At 51.3% G+C, this 18,730-nt stretch overlaps 1 protein-coding gene across 1 annotated transcript in view; it reads right to left on the reverse strand.

Moving 5' to 3' along the window:
• Positions 1-18,730, reverse strand: part of CNTFR (ciliary neurotrophic factor receptor) — a 138,920-nt gene that overhangs the window by 74,107 nt on the left and 46,083 nt on the right. The gene's annotated exons all lie outside the window — the stretch shown is intronic.

Consider the following 18,730-nt stretch of genomic DNA (forward strand, 5'->3'; position numbering starts at 1 on the left):
CACAGGTGAGAGCCTGCCAGGGCTCCCAATGTCATGTATGCTTGTTCGCACACAGAGCCTGTTCTTATGTTCCACCCCAAGAATGGACATTTAAGAGTGGGGCTAGTAGGCATGGCCGGAAGCTGCACTCCCACTTCTATCCATGTGCCAACTGAACTCATGAACTGGAATGAAAGAAGTGGGCCTCTGTGTTTCCGCCTGCAACTTCCCTTTCAGTGCTCAGTTTCCTCAGGTGATCCTCGGTTTGTAGCCAGAGCACCACAGTGGTGAAATGTTGGAGCCACAAGAGGGTCGCTTGGCACTCTGAACTATCTATTCCTTTCCATGCGGGAGAACTCATGAATATTAAATATTTGGATTTTCAGAAGGCATTCGACACGGTCCCTCACCAAAGGCTGCTGAGAAATAGTCAGGGAATTAGAGGGCAGGTCCTCTTATGGATTAAGAATTGGTTGCAGTCCAGGAAACAAGAGAGTGGGTGTCAGTGGGCAGTTTTCACAATGGAGAGAAGTGAAAGTGTGCCCCAAGGATCTGTCCTGGGACCGGTGCTTTTCAACCTCTTCATAAATAACCTGGAGACAGGGTTAAGCAGTGCAGTGGCCAAGTCTGCAATTGACACTAAACTTTTCCGAGTGGTAAAGACCAGAAGTGATTGTGAGGAGCTCCAGAAGGATCTCTCCAGACTGGCAGAATGGGCAGCAAAATGGCAGATGCGCTTCAATGTAAGTAAGTGTAAGTAATGCACACAGGGGCAAAAAATCCAAACTTCACAAACAGGCTAATGGGTTCTGAGCTGTCTGTGACAGATCAGGAGAGAGATCTTGGGGTGGTGGTGGACAGGTCGATGAAAGTGTCGACCCAATGTGCGGTGGCAGTGAAGAGGGCTAATTCCATGCTAGGGATCAATAAAAAGTGGATTGTGGGAAAAAAAACTGCTAATATTATAATGCCATTGTACAAATCAATGGTACGGCCACACCTGGAGTAATGGGTCTAGTTCTGGTCCCCACATCTTAAAAAGGATATAATGGAACTGAAAAAGGTGCAGAAGAGAGTGACCAAAATGATTGCTGGGCTGGGGCATCTCCCTTACCAGGAAAGGCTGCAGCGCTTGAGGCTCTTCAGTCTAGAAAAGAGGCACTTGAGGGGGGGCATGATTGAGACATACAATATTATGCACAGGATGGATCAAGAGATGCTCCTTTCCCTCTCACGTAACACCAGAACCAGGGGACATCCACTAAAACTGAGTGTCAGGAGAGTTAGGACAGACAAAAGAAAATATTTCTTTACTCAGAGTGTAATTTGTCTGTGGAACCCCTTGCCACAGGATGTGGTGATGGCGTCTGGCCTAGATGCCTTTAAAAGGGGATGGACAGATTTCTGGGGGGAAACTCCATTACAGGTTACAAGCCATGATGGGTATGTACAGTCTGAGATTAGCTGGTCACTCAGTATGAGGGCCAGGTAGGAATTGTGAATCCGAATTGGCTGTGGATGGCAGTTTTTTTGCCTACCCCAGACTGGCGAGGGAGGGAAGGTATATTTTGTAGGTTTCATGCCTTAAAAACTGGTCACGGTGTTTAATAAAGTAGCAGAAGTTCAACCTAATTGCAGTCTTTGCTGAGGGGTGTGAGTGTAAATAGAATGCTGGCTGCAGGGAGGTGGCAGTGAGATATACAAATGTCTTGTGGTCTTGTGTGTGCTCCCAGAGGCATCTGGTGGGCCGCTGTGAGATACAGGAAGCTGGACTAGATGGGCCTATGGCCTGATCCAGTGGGCTGTTCTTATGTTCTTATGACAAGAGATTCCTGTATATTTTCCCCAGTGAGACAAGTAGCAGCTTTGAGGAGGGGAGGTGATTTGAGTCTGGCAAAAGCCAGGACAGGCGAGGACAGGTGAAACCAGGAAAAAAAATACAGGGTGGGGCAGTGGGGCAGGGCCTGGGAACTCTGATGCTTCCGTGTGCTGCTTGCTCCTTAACGGTGGGACTTGCTTCCACTGGGGGTTCTGCTGAGCCTGAGTCAAGCCACCTGCATTAGCGATATGCAGGGTGCGCTCAGGCAATGCGTTCCATGTGGAAAGCAATGCTCCCCCCAAGCCTCCCCAAGTCACAGCAAGAGCAGCCACGGCCAGAGGGGTTAAGGCAGTGATGTGACCGCTACAAGTTGTGCTAGACAGTTTGGGTGGAAGAACATTTTCTACTGAGATTCTTAGCTTTTAAAAACATTGTTTATAAAGTTTTGATGAAAGTGCTTTTTTATTTACTTTAAGTGCTGCACAATAAACCTCACAAAATGATCTGAACTAGCAGAAAATAGTGAGGTCTAGCAGAAAAACAGCTGGCCGGGGCAGGCTTCAATCTGCAAACACGGCTCTTTGCAAAGCTCCCTCCCTCCCTCCCACAGCCTCCACGTGCAGGGCGACCCTAAGCAGGTGAATTACTCTGAGGAGCAAGGCAAGGTGTGCCAGGATATTGAACCATTATTCCATTTGCTTTCGTTGTGATAATATGAACTCATTTACGGCCCAATCCTATTAAGGGCCTGCACTGGCAGAACACGCATTCTGCCAGTGCATGCTGTCCCCAAAGCACCATCAAGGCCCAGGGCCCTCCTGCTGGGACTGGTGGTCACTGGGAGGCCGGCCAGTGCAGGTAGGTCCAGTGCAGGGGTGGGATGGGATGGGGGTTGAGCACGGTGAAGGGAGGATGGAATGGCAATGATGGGGGCTGGGTGGGCGGTGGCACAGGAGGAGTTCCGGATCAGTGGTGCCTATGTGTGCCATGTCCAACCCCCCCCCCCAGGCCTGGTCTATCTGCAAGGACTTGCACCAGGGATATCACCAGTACAGATCCAAGTTGACCCATTGCAACTGCTGGGGATTTACCTCAGGGTAAGGAGGAGACCGAATAGACCTCCAGTAGTTGAAATTCCCCCACGGGATGCAGCGGAGCTTGCTTTGGTGCTGCTTCATTGCTGCACGTAAATGTAGTTAGGCTTGAGCGGTCACCTAGGGGTGGGAAGAGCACACTCCATCCCAGGGAGGAGGAGGCCTGCGGTGAGGGTCTGGGACTGATACGAGAGGGACAGAGGCAGAGTGCGCACACTGGACAAGTCACAGACCACAAAGTCGGAAGTTACCTAGTAGGTCCTCTAGTCCAAACCCTGCCTGCAGCAGGAAAGCCTCCTCGAGCATCTCCAACAGGTGCTCGTTGAGCCTCTGCCTGAAGATCTCCGGTGAGGTGAGGGAGAGTCCACCACTTCCACTGGCAGTCTGTTCCACTGCCAAACCGACCTGACAGTCAGGAATTTTTTCCTGATATCCAATCAGAATCTCTTCTCTTGCCGTTTGCACCTGTTGGATCTCGTTCTTTCAGAGGCAGCTGAGAACAAACGTGTCCCTTTTTCTACTTGACAACCTTCAGGTATTTGAAGGGAGCTCTCACAGCCCCCTCAGCCTCCTCTTCTCCAGGCCGAACATACCAAGTTCCCTCAACCTTTCCGTGCAGGGCTTGTCCTCCAGCCCTCGTCGCCCTTCTCTGAGCCTGTCCCAGTTTGGCTGCAAATGAGGTGCCCAGAACTGAACACAGTACTCCAGTCTAACCAGTGCAGAGTAAAGCAGAACCATGACGGTTCCACTAATGCAGGCTGAAATGGCATTTGCCTTCCTTGCAGCTGCATCACACTGACTCATGTTCATCCTGTGATCCACTGCAACTCCAAGATCCCTCTCACATGTTGTGCTGCCATTTTATACCTGCGTCCTTGGTTATTTTTGCCTAAGTGCAGAACCTTGTATTTGTCCCTGTTGAACTTCATCTTACCCGTTTCAGCCCAATATTCCATTTTGCCTAGGTCTTCCTGTAGACTTCTACTGTCTTCTGTTGCGTTTGCTACTCCAGTTTGGTGTCATCTGCAAATATGATGAGTCTCCTTGTATCCCTTCACCCAAGTCATTGATGAAGATGCTAAAAGAACCAGACCCAAGACAGAGCCCTGGGACACCCCACTCAAAACCGTCTTCCAGGTTGATGTGAAGCCATTGACAAAGGTCCTCTGCGTGCAGCTGTCCAACCAGTCGCAAATCCCTTCATGTGCTGCTGCGAGACCTGGCTGCATGGGACTTCCAGGCTTCACAGCAACACCAGTAAGGACCAGTAAGGAGGGGAATGATCTGCTTCTTGCTCAGGGGAGCGGGGAGCAGATAATTATGGTTTGAACTGGCAGCAGTTGGGAGGGAGGCAGCAGCAGGCTTGGAGTGAAAGACACACCAAATCTGCCACCCATTCAGGCTCTACACAGTCTGCTACTGATGCAAATCTCATCAGATGGGCCAGCAGTGATTCTGCATGTAAACTCTGACTAATAGAGCCAGGCCAGGCTCCACTGGAAGCTCCCCGACATGGAGACAGACCTCCAGACTGTCTCACCCACTGTCAACAACTTTTGACTGGTAGTGACACTCCAAAGCCTCAGGCAGAGAGAGTTAGAGAGCGCAAGCAAGGGAGAGATCTTTCCCAGCCCTGTCACCTGCAAGCCTTTAAATGAGAGATGCAAAGGACTGAATCTGGGCAAGAGTTCTTCCACTGGGTTGTAGGCACTCCCTAGACAAGATCTGTCTGGGAGCAGAGAGGCTCTCTCTTCTCTTTCAGTTGGTCTCCTGTACTCTGTGCTATTTTTTTCCTTTGCATTTTTGCCCTAGAACAAATTCCCAGAGATTAGCTGCAGTCATGTCCCAGCATGAAGACTCTTGGAGGGATGTGAGATTAGACATGCTGTTTTAATGGGATCCTCATTCTTATCTGATCACCGACAGATGACAGCAACCGGAAAGCATCCCTACTGCAGCATCTACCTTGATGACTTGACAAGTGTGAGTTTTTCAAGGGGAGAAGAACAGAAGTGGCAGGGAGGTTTTTCCTAAGGTTGCCAACTGACCAGATTTGCTAATGTGCCTTTGCCAGCAGTTTGACTCACAGAAGTAAGTGAGGTTTTCAACAGTACCATGATAAACATGATCACTTGCTACTTCCTACAGATCTTGTGGCTGATAAAAGCACAGGAGTATTTAGCAATCCTAGGCATTCTTCAGTCAAATACAATGAAAGCAGAGCTCAGCTACACTGTGGTCAGACACTGCATTGATGCTGCTAAAAGAGCACCTCTTGGAAAACTGGAAGCCAGGGGGCAAGACCTTTGTCGTGAGACCAAAGGTCATTGAACCCAACTTCCTGCTGCAAGGCAGCACAAGTCACCCTTCCACCCTCATGGGTCAACTTGCACAACTTGTCCCAAACAGAGCACAGTTGCTTGCAAAGAGACCAGCTCTAGGTGACTCAACCCACAAACAAAGGCCAAAAAGAGGACTAGCACAAACAGGCCCTGGCTAGACAACTGGGACAGCAATGAAAGACAGAAGGATTCCCCTTCCCCTTTGCTGCCTGGCCACTTTGAGAAGTTTTAAGTCTGGGAACTTGTTCCCAGAACGGGACATGTTATTTTAGTTTCGACATACCACCTGCCCTGTCTAAAGAAGCTCAGGTCATGTAATAACCAAATATCAAAGAAATTCAGCAGTAGCAGCATTTAATGTGCACACAAAAATCACCTGACCTCTCAAGGTTTGCATGAATTAAGAAGTCTTATGAGCCTTGCAAGATCCGTAAGCCCAGACTCTAATGCACCTCAGGGAGGAGGAAAGGTCTGAACTTGGGGAGCAGCTCCCCAAAGCACCCCGTTGGTCTAACATGAATGTGGGAGGGGCAGCCCCTCTCCAGTTCGTTTGTTCCTCTCTCCCTCCCTTTGAGCACTCTGCACCCCCATCTTTTGCTGTCTTCTTAAGTCTCTTTCCTTTGTCAACATTGTGTTCCTGCGTTCATTTGGGCGAACCAGACAGGAGACAGACGGTGACCCAGAGAGGGCAGCCTGTTGTCAAGGTGCCTGCAGCAGGCGGAGAGAGAGAGAAAGGCAAGAAGAAAAGCAAGAGAGGGGGAAAGAGGGCGTGGGGGGGTGACAAAATAATGAGCACCATTCCCAGTCAGGAGACAGAGCTCTCCTGATCATCTGCTAATGAGGACACTGACCGAGGACTGTTCAGTGTGGTGCAGACACAAGGGATGCATCTTCAAAGGGCAGCTCCACAGAAACAGTGAGAGCCCTCCTTCCACCAGGCGATACTACCTGTGAAGTTGTCCCTGTTCATCATGCACTGTTACTGACAGAACCCTCTCCAGAACAGATCTCAACCAGACAACTCTTGGTGGAAGATATACATTCCCACATTAGACCTCAGATGCCTGCAGTCAGGGATGGGCAAATCCAGCATGGTTTAACTTGAGTCGGTTTGACAAGAGTCCCCACCCCCCATGACTCGACTCGAAAACAAGTCCTAAAGGGGGCACTTTACAGTCTCCTTTTTGCAACTCGAAAGGACTTGAGTCACGAGTCTTTTTGATACACGTGTCAGGTGCAGGGAAAAAAAAAACAGGGCTGCTGTAGGGTTGTGTGTGTGATTTCACTTTAAACACTCCCCTGCTGCCCCATCCCATCTGTAAATATGGTGGGAGGGGGTTGGACAGGCTGCCTGAGAGTGGGGACAGAAGAGGGTCATGTGCAGCAGCTGCGAGGCTTACCAAGATGACCTGATCCCTTGCAGCTGTACTAAGAAGTAATCCCACTGCAGCTGGTCATTCAATGGGCTTCCTCCCTCCTCAAGTAACAACAGAGCTCACAGTAGTCATGCAATTGGAAAACGTGATCTCTACGAACCTCCTTCCCCGCTTCCCTGTCTCCTTTTTCCCTGGACTTCTCCAGCCAATCCTAAGGCAAGAACCCCCTTGGGCCCCTCCTTCTGCCCTCCAAAGAAACAAACCAGACTGCCCATCCTTCATCCAATGACTATTGGTGCCTTCCTATCAGCGATGGGCCTGCCTTCCCCACTCCTGCTCGGATGCAAAAGCTGACTTTAACCCTTCCCTGACTCCTGGCTGGAACCTGCCTGCTACTTGCCTGGCCTGGGTGGTGGCCCCATGAGGTTTTTCACACTGTGAAAATAGTAAGCAAGCTCCCCCAGGCACAGACAGCCTCAAGTCTGAATGCATGGGGACAAGTACCGTGTCAAGGGGCCCTTGACTCGAGTGTTTTGCCGGGTCTTCCACACGTGTGACTCAAGTGTACGAGAGTCAGTGAAAAAAGATGATTTTTATGACTCGGGCTTGAGTCCCAAGGAAGGCTTGGGATTAGGGCTAAGGCTGGAATAAGAGACATGGCATATATAACCTGGGGTTTGTTGCCCAGCTATAGTTTGTGGTTGCCCAGTTATAGTAGGATGCAAATAACTGAGATGCAGAACAAAACCAAGCAGGATCTCCAAGTGCAACTGGTTGTGAGAACCAGAATGACCCAGTAAGGAAGGCTGGACCCCAGTTGAGCACAAACTGGCTCTAGTCTGCCTGCAGTTGTGGGCCTCCGAGAGTGGACTTGGCCAAATTTCCTCCAGTCCCAGCCAGTAAACTAAGTGGCAGGACTCCTTTCAGGACAAGCAGGATAAGGAAGGGCTCTTAAAGCGGTGATATAATTGATAAACAACACCTTTAAATGAGGAGGGATGATTTGAATCCCTTTATTCAACGGTCACCCTTTTTCTTTCCTTCCAGTGACCCATCACACGGCTGGGGGGGGGGATCAGGAGGCCTCTCCCAGAGCGAAGGTTTATTGAAGCTTCTTTATGAGCTCATTAATGACCTTGAAAGGGTTCAGTGGCATGTGATGATTAAATGAAACGCTCAGTTTCCTCCGCTTCCCAAAACCAACACCCCCACCACTAGCGCAGAGCTGGCACATGCAGCCCTCGTCCTGTGGCATCATCGCCCCCACTGGTGCCTGCGCCAACCCGGGCACTTGCAGCGACTTTGGCTCAAGGTGAAGCCCGCCTTTCCTACCAGGCAGCAAACACCTGTTTCCTTCCTGCACTTTGCAGCCCCCTTGCCTTCCGCTGCACAGGCAGCTCACCAGGTTCCAATCAGGAGATGTCAGCTGAAGACGCTGCACCCCAAGCAGAAGCAGCCCCACGAGAGCAGGGAGCGTATCACCCGCCTTCTCGGATGGTTTTCTCAAGCCCCAAAGGGTGAGACGCCCAGTTTTGTTCTCGGGGACTGGCGAATGACAACGGTCCACACAGCCGGGGCAGGGAAGCCTGCATGCCAGAGCCTGTCAAGGGACGTTTCCTCTCTTGCTCGCTCCAGGGCACCCTGGCAGAGGCGCTGGTGTTGGGCAACACCCCAGGTCACCCCATCCCGGTCCAAGGTTCAGGGAGTGAGGAGGTGGAGGGCAGCTGGGACCCTAAAATGCTGCAGCCCAGGGCTATGGCTGCCCTAATCAGTCAGCCACTGAACACACACATCAGGTGCCTGCCCCTCTCCTTCCGCCTCCCCCCTCCACCTCTTTGAGGGACTGGAGGAAATACCTGCTCAGAAGGACTTTCAGGATTTGGGGTTGAAATAAAGTAAGAATGTGCTCTGTGAAATTTCCCCCCTTCTCGGCAGGGATGGGAAGCTGGCAGAAGCCGGCTGGTCAGTAACAGCCCACCTGGTGCTCATAAGAACATAGGAACAGCCCCACTGGATCAGGCCAAAGGCCCATCTAGTCCAGCTTCCTGTATCTCACAGCGGCCCACCAAATGCCCCAGGGAGCACACCAGATAACAAGAGACCTCATCCTGGTGCCCTCCCTTGCATTGGCATTCTGACATAGCCCATTTCTAAAATCAGGAGGTTGCGCATACACATCATGGCTTGTACCCCGTAATGGATTTTTCCTCCAGAAACTTGTCCAATCCCCTTTTAAAGGCGCCCAGGCCAGTCGCCATCACCACATCCTGTGGCAAGGAGTTCCACAGACTGACCGCACGCTGAGTAAAGAAATATTTTCTTTTGTCTGTCCTAACTCTCCCAACACTCAATTTTAGTGCACGTCCCCTGGTTCTGGTGTTATGTGAGAGTGTAAAGAGCATCTCCCTATCCACTCTGTCCATCCCCTGCATAATTTTGTATGTCTCAATCATGTTCCCCTCAGGTGTCTCTTTTGTAGGCCGAAGAGGCCCAAACACCGTAGCCTTTCCTCATAAGGAAGATGCCCCAGCCTTGTAATCATCTTAGTCGCTCTCTTTTGCACCTTTTCCATTTCCACTATGTCTTTTTTGAGATGCTCCCTGCACTACAGACACCCAGCCACACGGCTCTTGAGCCCTGCCACGCGTGGAGAGCAGGGACGGCCACCTGCTGCGCTGGGGTGTGTGTGTGGGCACGCGCGCATGTGTGTCCTCATTCTTCAGAAGGAACTGGGGGGCTGGAATGCCATTTGAACCACACCCAGCTCTCCAGGGCTGCATCAGGCAGCAAATGGACTTGCTTGTGACTCTCTGTTCAGTGGGAATGCTGCTGCTCCTCCTGCCCCGCCCACTCCCAGCCGTGTGCCCAGCCGCTGGGCCCCACACAGACCCTGGACTCTGCCACCAAGGCAGAGGCTGCAGCCAGCATACCCGTGATGGTCTCATTAGGTTGTGTCCTCCAGCACTGGAGGAGGGGGTGGGAGTGGAAAGGTCATCTGGGGTGACCTGAGCGTGCCAAGCCCATCTCGGCCTGCCAGCTGCCAATGGCATCTCAATCTGTCCTTGGTTAAACAAGTCATATCAAGGCGGTAACAAGAGAGGCCGGGATGAGCTGCAGAGGAGGAATCCGAGCATCCCCAGGGATGGCCTAATTGGGGGAATTGGCTGGACCAGGAGCTCCGCCAGCCTCTGGCTCAGAGCCTGGGACAGCTCATTTCTGAGAAGTGGGATCAGCTGGCCTGAGGATGATGCGGCAAATTGCACTGGATGGGCAGAGAGTTGTTTAGAGAAGCAAAACTGGGAAAAGTGCCTCTTCGATGCTCCCTGATCCATTTTCCTGGTTTTGTTGGCCTTCTGTGGCATTCTCTGCAGGCCCTCTAGGCCTGTGCCAGGAGGAGCAAAGGCCTTGGTGGATGGTGGGCATGGGGAACCTGGCAGGGGCCACTGCTCAGAGCCAGAGCCCCACGCTGTGCCTGCCAAAGGTGTCATCTCCACCCCGGGCAATGACTCCAAATACAAGAGGGCAAGTCCCCTTTCTTGCCAAGACCCCAAGTGCTTCTGCCAGTTACACTAAACAGCATTGGGTGAGGTGGACAGATGGCCCACTTCACACTTGCTCCTGTGCCAAGGACGCCTGCTTCGTTGCTCTCCCTCCTGTCCCACAGCCAGTTCTGCTCCCAGGCTCTGTGCCCTCTCTTGCTCACCGTGGTGTGCCCAGACCTCATCACAGCACCACAGTCGGGATGGCAAGAAGTGCCAGGCCTTGAGCTTGATTCTGGTCCAGCTGCTAAAAATTTAAAGCTTTGTTATTGCTATTGTTGTTTCAAAACTAGACTGCCCGTAATTATAGGTATTCATTTGCGATCTTCTGGCCACAATCCTGCTGAGAAGTTCGCCTGCATCCAACTGAATGGGGCTTATGCAAGGCAGCCTCCCAAGGAATATGTGCCTTTGCTACTGTAGATGAGTTTTTTTAACTACACACAAACACACACGCACAGCCACACCTCAATTAAATTCAAGGCTTAAAATTTAAACCTAGAAGCACAGAGGGCAATGGGCCAAATATAAAGGTATACTGAAAATCATTACCTCTCATTGCATATGTTGCAAGGAGAAATTCCCTTCTCGTCTCAAAATATGACACAGGATGCAATCCTAACCCCTTATGTCAGTGCTTTCCAGCACTGGCATAGCGGCGCCAATGGGACATGTGCTGCATCCTGCAGTTGGGTGGCACTCATGGAGGCCTCCTCAAAGTAAGGGAATGTTTGTTCCCTTACCACAGAGCTGATTTGCCCTTGCGTCACTGCTGAAAAACACTGACATAAGGGGTCAGGATTGCTCCCACAGCCTCTCTGCTGACTCCCAACTTGGGGGAAAGTGGGATTTGCACCATGAGGGCAAGCTGGGGGCAACAGCTGTGACTGCGCCACTAAGCATGACACAGCAGTGATGCTGTCTGGCGATCTGCAAGAGGGCCCGATTGTAGGACACACACACAGAGGGCCAGCTACTGCCGCTCTCTCTTATGCATGGTGACTGCGGCCTGTTACCCACCCCTGGCAGCTTCGCTGGTGGAGATGGCATGCCTCAGAATAGCTGGTTGTGAGGGGGCAGGGCCAGCCACGGAACAACAAGAACCAGCGCAGAGGCTACGAAGGACGGCGGTGGCGACTCCACTTGGAGAAGCTGCAAGAAGGCTGGAGGGTGGGAAGGGTTAAGACACTGCTGGCAGAAAGGGGGTGTTGGAGGTCAGGGAGTTGTGGGTGGTGCAGCCAAAGAGGGCCGGGAGGGGCAGAATGCCACACACTCATCCCAACTCATCCGCCTGCATTTCTGGGCTGTTTTGTAGTTCCAGCATCCTGGGGCTGTGGTTGTTTTGTTTACGCGTTTGGTCTATTTCACATTTATGTTTCACATGCATGTCCTTTCTTAGGACAATCAGAAACTAATGAAGGGGGAACGGACGAGGCACAACACACACTCCTTTGGCAGCTTCTGCAGATGAACCCACACATGGAAGGGCGGGCGGAGGGTCTGGGCTGCCCTGGCTCAGCCAGATGTTTCCCCCTCTAGCAAGTGACCTCCTGCATGGCTCCCTGAGGTGCAGCTCCCTCCTGAGGTGCTTTTGCCCCCGTCCCCCCCACTAATCACATTAGCAGCACGGAGTGCAGAACTGCCTTTGGGCTCCTCTCCAGCTCCCCAGCCAGACCTCCTTGGAGTTCGGCGGGCTGTGCTCCTCTCCACAGCAGCCCAGAATAGTCTGAAGTGGGGCATGGAAAGGGAAGGGGCACCTGAGAACAGATTTCAACAGAAGCCAGGCTCCATAGCCTGGGTAGCCATTCCAGGTGGGGGGGGAGGCACATGCCTCCATTTTGCGTCTTACACCTGGAATGGCTCTGAAGGGGGGGAGGGGCTGCCCTGGCTCATAAGTGAACATAACAACATAAGAACATAAGAACAGCCCCACTGGATCAGGCCATAGGCCATAGGCACATCCTCCAGCTACGCTACTCTGCCTCCACATCCCCCTCGGAGTGAGGCCGCCTTGCTCTGTTGGCAGGCAATGCGGAAACCCCCAAGGGAGCTGGGTGAGAGAAAAGGGGCATGTGTTTAGAGCACTTCCACTCTGTTCCACTCTCCTGGGCTATTTCTATCTCTTCTTGTCAAAATTTATCAAGTGCGTAATTGTTTAAACAGCATTAGAGTGCCAGGAGCCATGGCGGCTGGGAATTGTCCTCCATCTGCCTGCGCTACTCATGCTGACAGCTCAGGGAGGGGGGTGAGGGGCCGCTGAGTCAAACCGGCAGGCCTTGGGGCGCAAGTGCGGAGGGGCCTGGGGAAAACGCTGCAGCACCCCTCCCCCTTTCACCTTCAGCTGTGCTGGGCGGCAGAAACTGCACATCTCCATGCTGCAAATGTCTTCTGGGATGATTGCTGGGTCAGGAAGCCACAGCTGATGGCTCTGCTGAAATACACAATGCTTTGAATTTCCTTCGGTTTATCCCCAGGACGAGTGCCTGCAGCTTTCCATGTGACGCTTGTGGCTGACGGGAGTAGCTTGGAGAAGGGGGATTGTCTGAGGTGAGAGCCCCTCAGTGACAAGTGGGCAAAAAAAGAGTCCAGAACTGGAGGTGGCATGAAGGAGACCGAGATGGATCTGGGGTTCCACGTGGCTTCATCAGAGGTGCCTGTCTGGGTGGGTCATTTGTGTGTTGATGCTGGGCCCAGCTTCCAGAGTGGAGAAGGAGAGCTGAGGTTCCCTTCCGGTTTACTGGGAAAAACGGCGACAGAACTTCAGAGAATCATCAGAGGCCTCCTTTGGTTTGTATTCTCTGCTAAAGAACCTTTTCCCGTCATGTCTGAACATCACCTGGATGAACACGTGCCTTAAGAGAAGGTGATCTTGCTTATCAGATTGCAGAACATTGGGAGGAGGAAGGAACTCAATCAATGAAAGCAAAAGATTTGACCACATTTGCAAAGGCCAACTCAAGGGAGCCTCTGCATCTATTATCCTGGGTTGCTTTTATGCTCACGGGAGGCACTTTTGTGCATGCACACTGGGAACACATGACTCTGAGCTGCTGCACACTTTGCAGTCTCCAAGGGACATTCCACAACTTTGGCTAAGCTCCCAGCTGACACATGGCAATGGGCATGTAGGTGTCTCCCACAAGCAGCGTTTGTTAGCATCTGTGCTGAAGCTCTTCTCAAGTCTCTCCATGTGTGATTTGCACTGGTTTTAATTTAGATTATGCTAGATGGTGTTTCTAAATGCTGACCAGCCAATGCTCTGAAACCTGCCTTACTTAAAACTGGGCCTGGCTAGAACCAAGTGAGTTTTCTTTCTTTCATTCATTCATTCCATTTGAAAAATGTACATCCAACATTTCCCATGCTGTAGCAAATGCTCCAGGCAGCTTGAAAAACTTCATAATAAAATGCACAATGTAAAACAACAATAAGTAAGATAACTAAAATAAATTAAAACTGAACAAAAAAGAGCTGGTCCAGCACCCTTGAGCACTGCAAGCCAAACGCAGCTGAACTGCTCTGTGATGATCTGCTTGCACGTGAATGTATGGGTTGTCTTAGAAAGGGATTCTAAGCAGCCTTCAACATGAAATGCTTAAAAACCCACACAATTTCCATACAGAGGGAAACCAATTAACAGTGAGGAATCTGGCATAAACACAAGCCCCCTTCCTATGTGAGACTGTCTTGGACGGTGAAGGGTCAGAATGAGCTTGTCCCAGGGGGTAGGCATGCCAGAGATTTGGCATCAGATATAGCATCACCAGCTGGGAAGCTGGCAGAAGTTAAAGCAACTGAGAGGGAGGGAGCCATAAGAGCCTGTGGCACTCCAGCGAAAAGCCACCACTTGGCCTCAAACCCAGCATCTCACCTCCCTCATCATCACAGAGGGGCACAACAGCCTATCGGCCCAACTGTTGTGGTCAGGACCTCCATCTCTGGCCAGGCAAAGGACCCCCCAGCAGAGCCCATGGTGGGCAGGGAGCTCCAGAGGTGCGCTCCAGGGAGCCTCCAAAGCCAGTCCCTTGGGGTATCATCCAGCACAGGTCCAAGTCCTCCTCTTGGTGATGCTGTCAGGGTCAGTGCCACTGGCACCTTTGATGAGGAAAGAGGAAGGGGAGGCGGGGAGAGTTGTGGACACAGTTGTTTGGATTCGACACCATCTGACGTGGTTTGTCACATTAACAAGGATAAAGACGTCTGCAGAAGACAACGCTGGGCTGCCGTCCTCTCCCGAGGCCAAGGCCTCGTCAACCACCAGGCAGGCAGGGTAGCTGGAGGCAAAGAGCCTGGAATATGCCAAAGCAAGCAACCGATCTGCCCCCCCCACCCCTCCTGCAATGCAAAGCGAGCCTCGGCCCCTCTCAGGCCCACCTTCGTGGTGTCTTAATGAACACAACAGGTAATGGCTGCACTGAGCTTGCCAGATTTAAGCAGACTGACACAGCTCTGCTCCTAGGCACGCTCTGCAGTTCATGCACAACCGAGAGTGGAGTGCACAAGACTCTCCCTACACCATTCCCATGACGTCCACTGACCTCCTTCCTCAGTGCAAACAGGTCGGGAGCTATCTGTAGACCCTCTTCAAGGCAAAAGCATCTGGCTCACTAGCACTAACCCCATTCACTGTCCATTTTCACAGCAACCTGTGAGTAAGTTCACACACACACTCATCACTTGATGATGGCAACATCAAACAGCCACAACATATACACTGCAAAAATAACTTCTTTTGCTTGGATAAACACAAAAGCCAGGTTTACCAGTTATCCACACTCTGGTTACACAAAAGTTAGATTCCTGTAATGCAACATATGTGGGACTGTCCTTGAAGACTGTCTGCAAACTCCAACTGCTCCAATGCAGATGCGACACTGAATGGAAAGCAGCTGTTCGGAACGCAGTTGTCTATCAAAGGACTAGAATAATGAATGCATTAGTCATAGATGGATAATCTTTCCTAGCCCTCCCCTCTGCCCACTGGTGTCTTCGGCAGCGACTTTCCAGCCTGCAGTTACACTGTTAAAAACATACTGGTAAACAACCAGATCAGCCTGACCCAGGACTGAAGGCCCAATCCTATCCCCTGTGCCACCCAACAATACAGCACTGCCAAAATGGCAACCACTGCATCCTATGGGGGACAGTCCAAGAGGACTCCTCTAGGTAAGAGAACAATTATTCCCTTACCCAGAGGTAAGCCTCCGCAGTGCGGGTGGGTCTACTTGGGCCTACGACAGCTACTTGCTGGTGCAGGTTTGTATTGACCTGTACTGCAGGATTGGGCCCAGGACTGGGGTAGAATATGTGGGCTGGGAGGGCCCCTTTTGCCATGATCCAGAAGGGCTCTCCAGACGTTCAGAACATCTCCTTGTGAGTGGTTCTTGGTCTTGAGTGCCTGTGCCCACTTACTCTCCTTGGACTTGCTTTGTGCCTGGCAACTACCAACACCTCCAGCTCCCATCTTTGAGGACAACAGTTTTCTCTTACTCCCAGTCAGGTCAGGTCAGGTCAGGTCAGGTCAGTCTCAAGCCCCTCCCTCCCACTTTGGGGTTCTAGTTCTAGCAGGTAGGATCAGTACAGCAGTAGCCAAAGCGACACTGATTGAACTGCTCTGCTCAAATCAAGCCAAGGCTGCTGTCCAGCCACTGCACTCTTTTCCAACAAGCAAGTTCTATGTTGCCCCTGAGAGATACTCCAGCCAACTCTGTGAAGGCCTTTGAACATGACCCTGAGTGGAGTTACCCCAATGATGGCGCTCTTGGGTAAAGGTGCTCTTGGGTGAACTTACAGGCCAAGTTGGGAAGGGGAGGAGGCCAGTCTTCCACCTGAGAGTCGACTTGCATTTCGGGCTCTTTTTTGCACACAAACTGCATACCCATCACCAACCTCCAATCCAGCTGAGTTCCTACTTATTGCGAGGAGTGGTATCACACATCTAGACCTCGACTATCTCTGAGTGACAGCAAGTCACCAAGCTCCCAGCCCCACAACCCATTCTGGAGGTGCCGAGGACTGCCCTGGGCCCTTGCACAGGTCAAGCAGAGGTCTGCCACTGCTATGGAGGGAGAAGAGGAAGAAGCACAAATCTCATATACGGAGAATGCTTGTGATGATTGATTCTTGAAGGGAAGACCCCCCCTCCCACTACTAGCCATTATGCACAGAACATTCTGCGGGGATTTACAAGGGAGAGCATCCAAAATGATTACTGGGCTGGGGCACCTTCCCCATGAGGAAAGGCCTCACTTGTCCAATCCCCTTTTAGACGCCAGCACCACATCCTGTGGCAAGGAGTTCCACAGACCGACCACATGCTGAGTAAAGAAATATTTTCTTTTGTCTATCCTAACCCGCCCAACACTCAATTTTAGTGGATGTCTTTTTTTAGTGGATGTCTTTTTTTAGTGGATTTTAGTGGCTGTCCCCTGCTTCTCGTATTATGTGAGAGTGTAAAGAGCATCTCCCTATCCCTATCCACTCTGTCCATCCCCTGCATAATTTTGTATGTCTCAATCATGTCCCCCCTCAGGCGTCTCTTTCCTAGGCTGAAGAGGCCCAAACGCCGTAGCCTTTCCTCATAAGGAAGGTGCCCCAGCCCCGTAATCATCTTAGTCGCTCTCTTTTGCACCTTTTCCATTTCCACTATGTCTTTTTTGAGATGTGGCGACCAGAACTGGACACAATACGCCAGGTGTGGCCTTACCATAGATTTGTACAATGGCATTATATTACTAGCCGTTTTGTTCTCAATACCCTTCCTAAAGATCCCAAGCATAGAATTGGCCTTCTTCACTGCCGCCGCACATTGGGTCGACACTTTCATCGACCTGTCCACCACCACCCCAAGATCTCTCTCCTGATCTGTCACAGACGGCTCAGAACCCATCAGCCTATATCTAAAGTTTTGATTTTTTGCCCCAATGTGCATGACTTTACACTTACTGACATTGAAGTGCATCTGCCATTTTGCTGCCCATTCTGCCAGTTTGGAGAGATCCTTCTGGAGCTCCTCACAATCACTTCTGGTCTTCACCCCTCGGAAAAGTTTGGTGTCATCTGCAAACTTAGCCACTTCACTGCTCAACCCTGTCTCCAGATCATTTATGAAGAGGTTGAAAAGCACCGGTCCCAGGACAGATCCTTGGGGCACATCGCTTTTCACCTCTCTCCATTGTGAAAATTGCCCATTGACACCCACTCACTGCTTCCTGGCCTCCAACTAGTTCTCAATCCATGAGAGGACCTGTCCTCTAATTCCCTGACTGTGGAGTTTTTTCAGTAGCCTTTGGTGAGGGACTGTGTCAAACGCCTTCTGAAACTCCAGATATATAATGTCCACGGGTTCTCCCGCATCCACATGCCTGTTGACCTTTTCAAAGAATTCTATAAGGTTCGTGAGGCAAGACTTACCCTTACAGAAGCCATGCTGACTCTCCCTCAGCAAGGCCTTTTCGTCTATGTGTTTTGAGATCCTATCTTTGATGAGGCATTCCACCATCTTACCCGGTATGGATGTTAGGCTGACCGGCCTATAGTTTTCCGGGTCCCCCCTCTTTCCCTTTTTAAAAATAGGCGTGACATTTGCTATCCTCCAATCTTCTGGCACCGTGGCCATTTTGAGGGACAAGTTGCATACCTTAGTCAAGAGATCTGCAACTTCATTCTTCGGGTGGATGCCATCAGGGCCCGGTGACTTATTGATCTTTAATTTATCAATGAGGTCTGAAACATCTTCCTGAAACATCAGGAAACATCAAGTGCTTCCTGATTTTTCTTGTAAGTGCTGTTTCAGCCTCCAGCAGGGTCACTCGTGTTCCCTCTCTGCTGATGGGAAACTGAGGCAGAGCACGGTATGCCCAAGGAAACGCAGGTGCAGGGGTATCGGAGGGTTGGAAACCTACACCCCGTGGCTTCACCTCCAACTTTCCAGCCATCGGTCCACAGTGGTCTTTTAAGAGTTTTGAGCCGCTCTGCGAGGAAGCATGAATCACCCTGGCAGTGCCATTAATCACGCATTGGGGGAGGGAGAGTGTTAAATTAAAATCCCACCAATTAAATTAATTACCCTAAAAGTACCTCACCTGATTAGCAGCATGCATACTTAATTGCATTAACGCCACCAGGCTGTCACTCGCTCCTGTCCTGAACATCCTCAGCACACTTGTTCTCGGTGCCTTCTCAAGTCCCAGCGCCACGTGCCCCTGGGAGGTTCTAGACAAAGCCTTTTCCTAACGTGTCCCAGCAGGATTCCAGCTTGCACAACATGTGCTGCTCTAGCTGGGGCTCAGCTCTGGAGCATCGGAGGTTCCCCGAGGGAGGCAGGGGCTTAGCACAGACACTGAGACGGAATTGGAAACACATAATCCCCACTGAGGAGCAGGTCTCTCCCTCCTTCCCTCGTCATGGACTTCCCTTGGCTTGCAAACTGGCCTGACTCACTGACAGCAGAACTGGAGAACTCCATTGGGCTCCTGCTTTCATCCCACCAGGGCTTAGGCTTGAATGCAATGTGAGCAGGAGATGAGTGCAAGACGTGAGGGGTGGGTTTCTTCCTTGATTCCCCCTTCCCACCCCACCC

Source organism: Tiliqua scincoides, chromosome 2 (genome assembly GCF_035046505.1).
Source record: "Tiliqua scincoides isolate rTilSci1 chromosome 2, rTilSci1.hap2, whole genome shotgun sequence".
Classification (NCBI taxonomy): Eukaryota; Metazoa; Chordata; class Lepidosauria; order Squamata; family Scincidae; genus Tiliqua; species Tiliqua scincoides.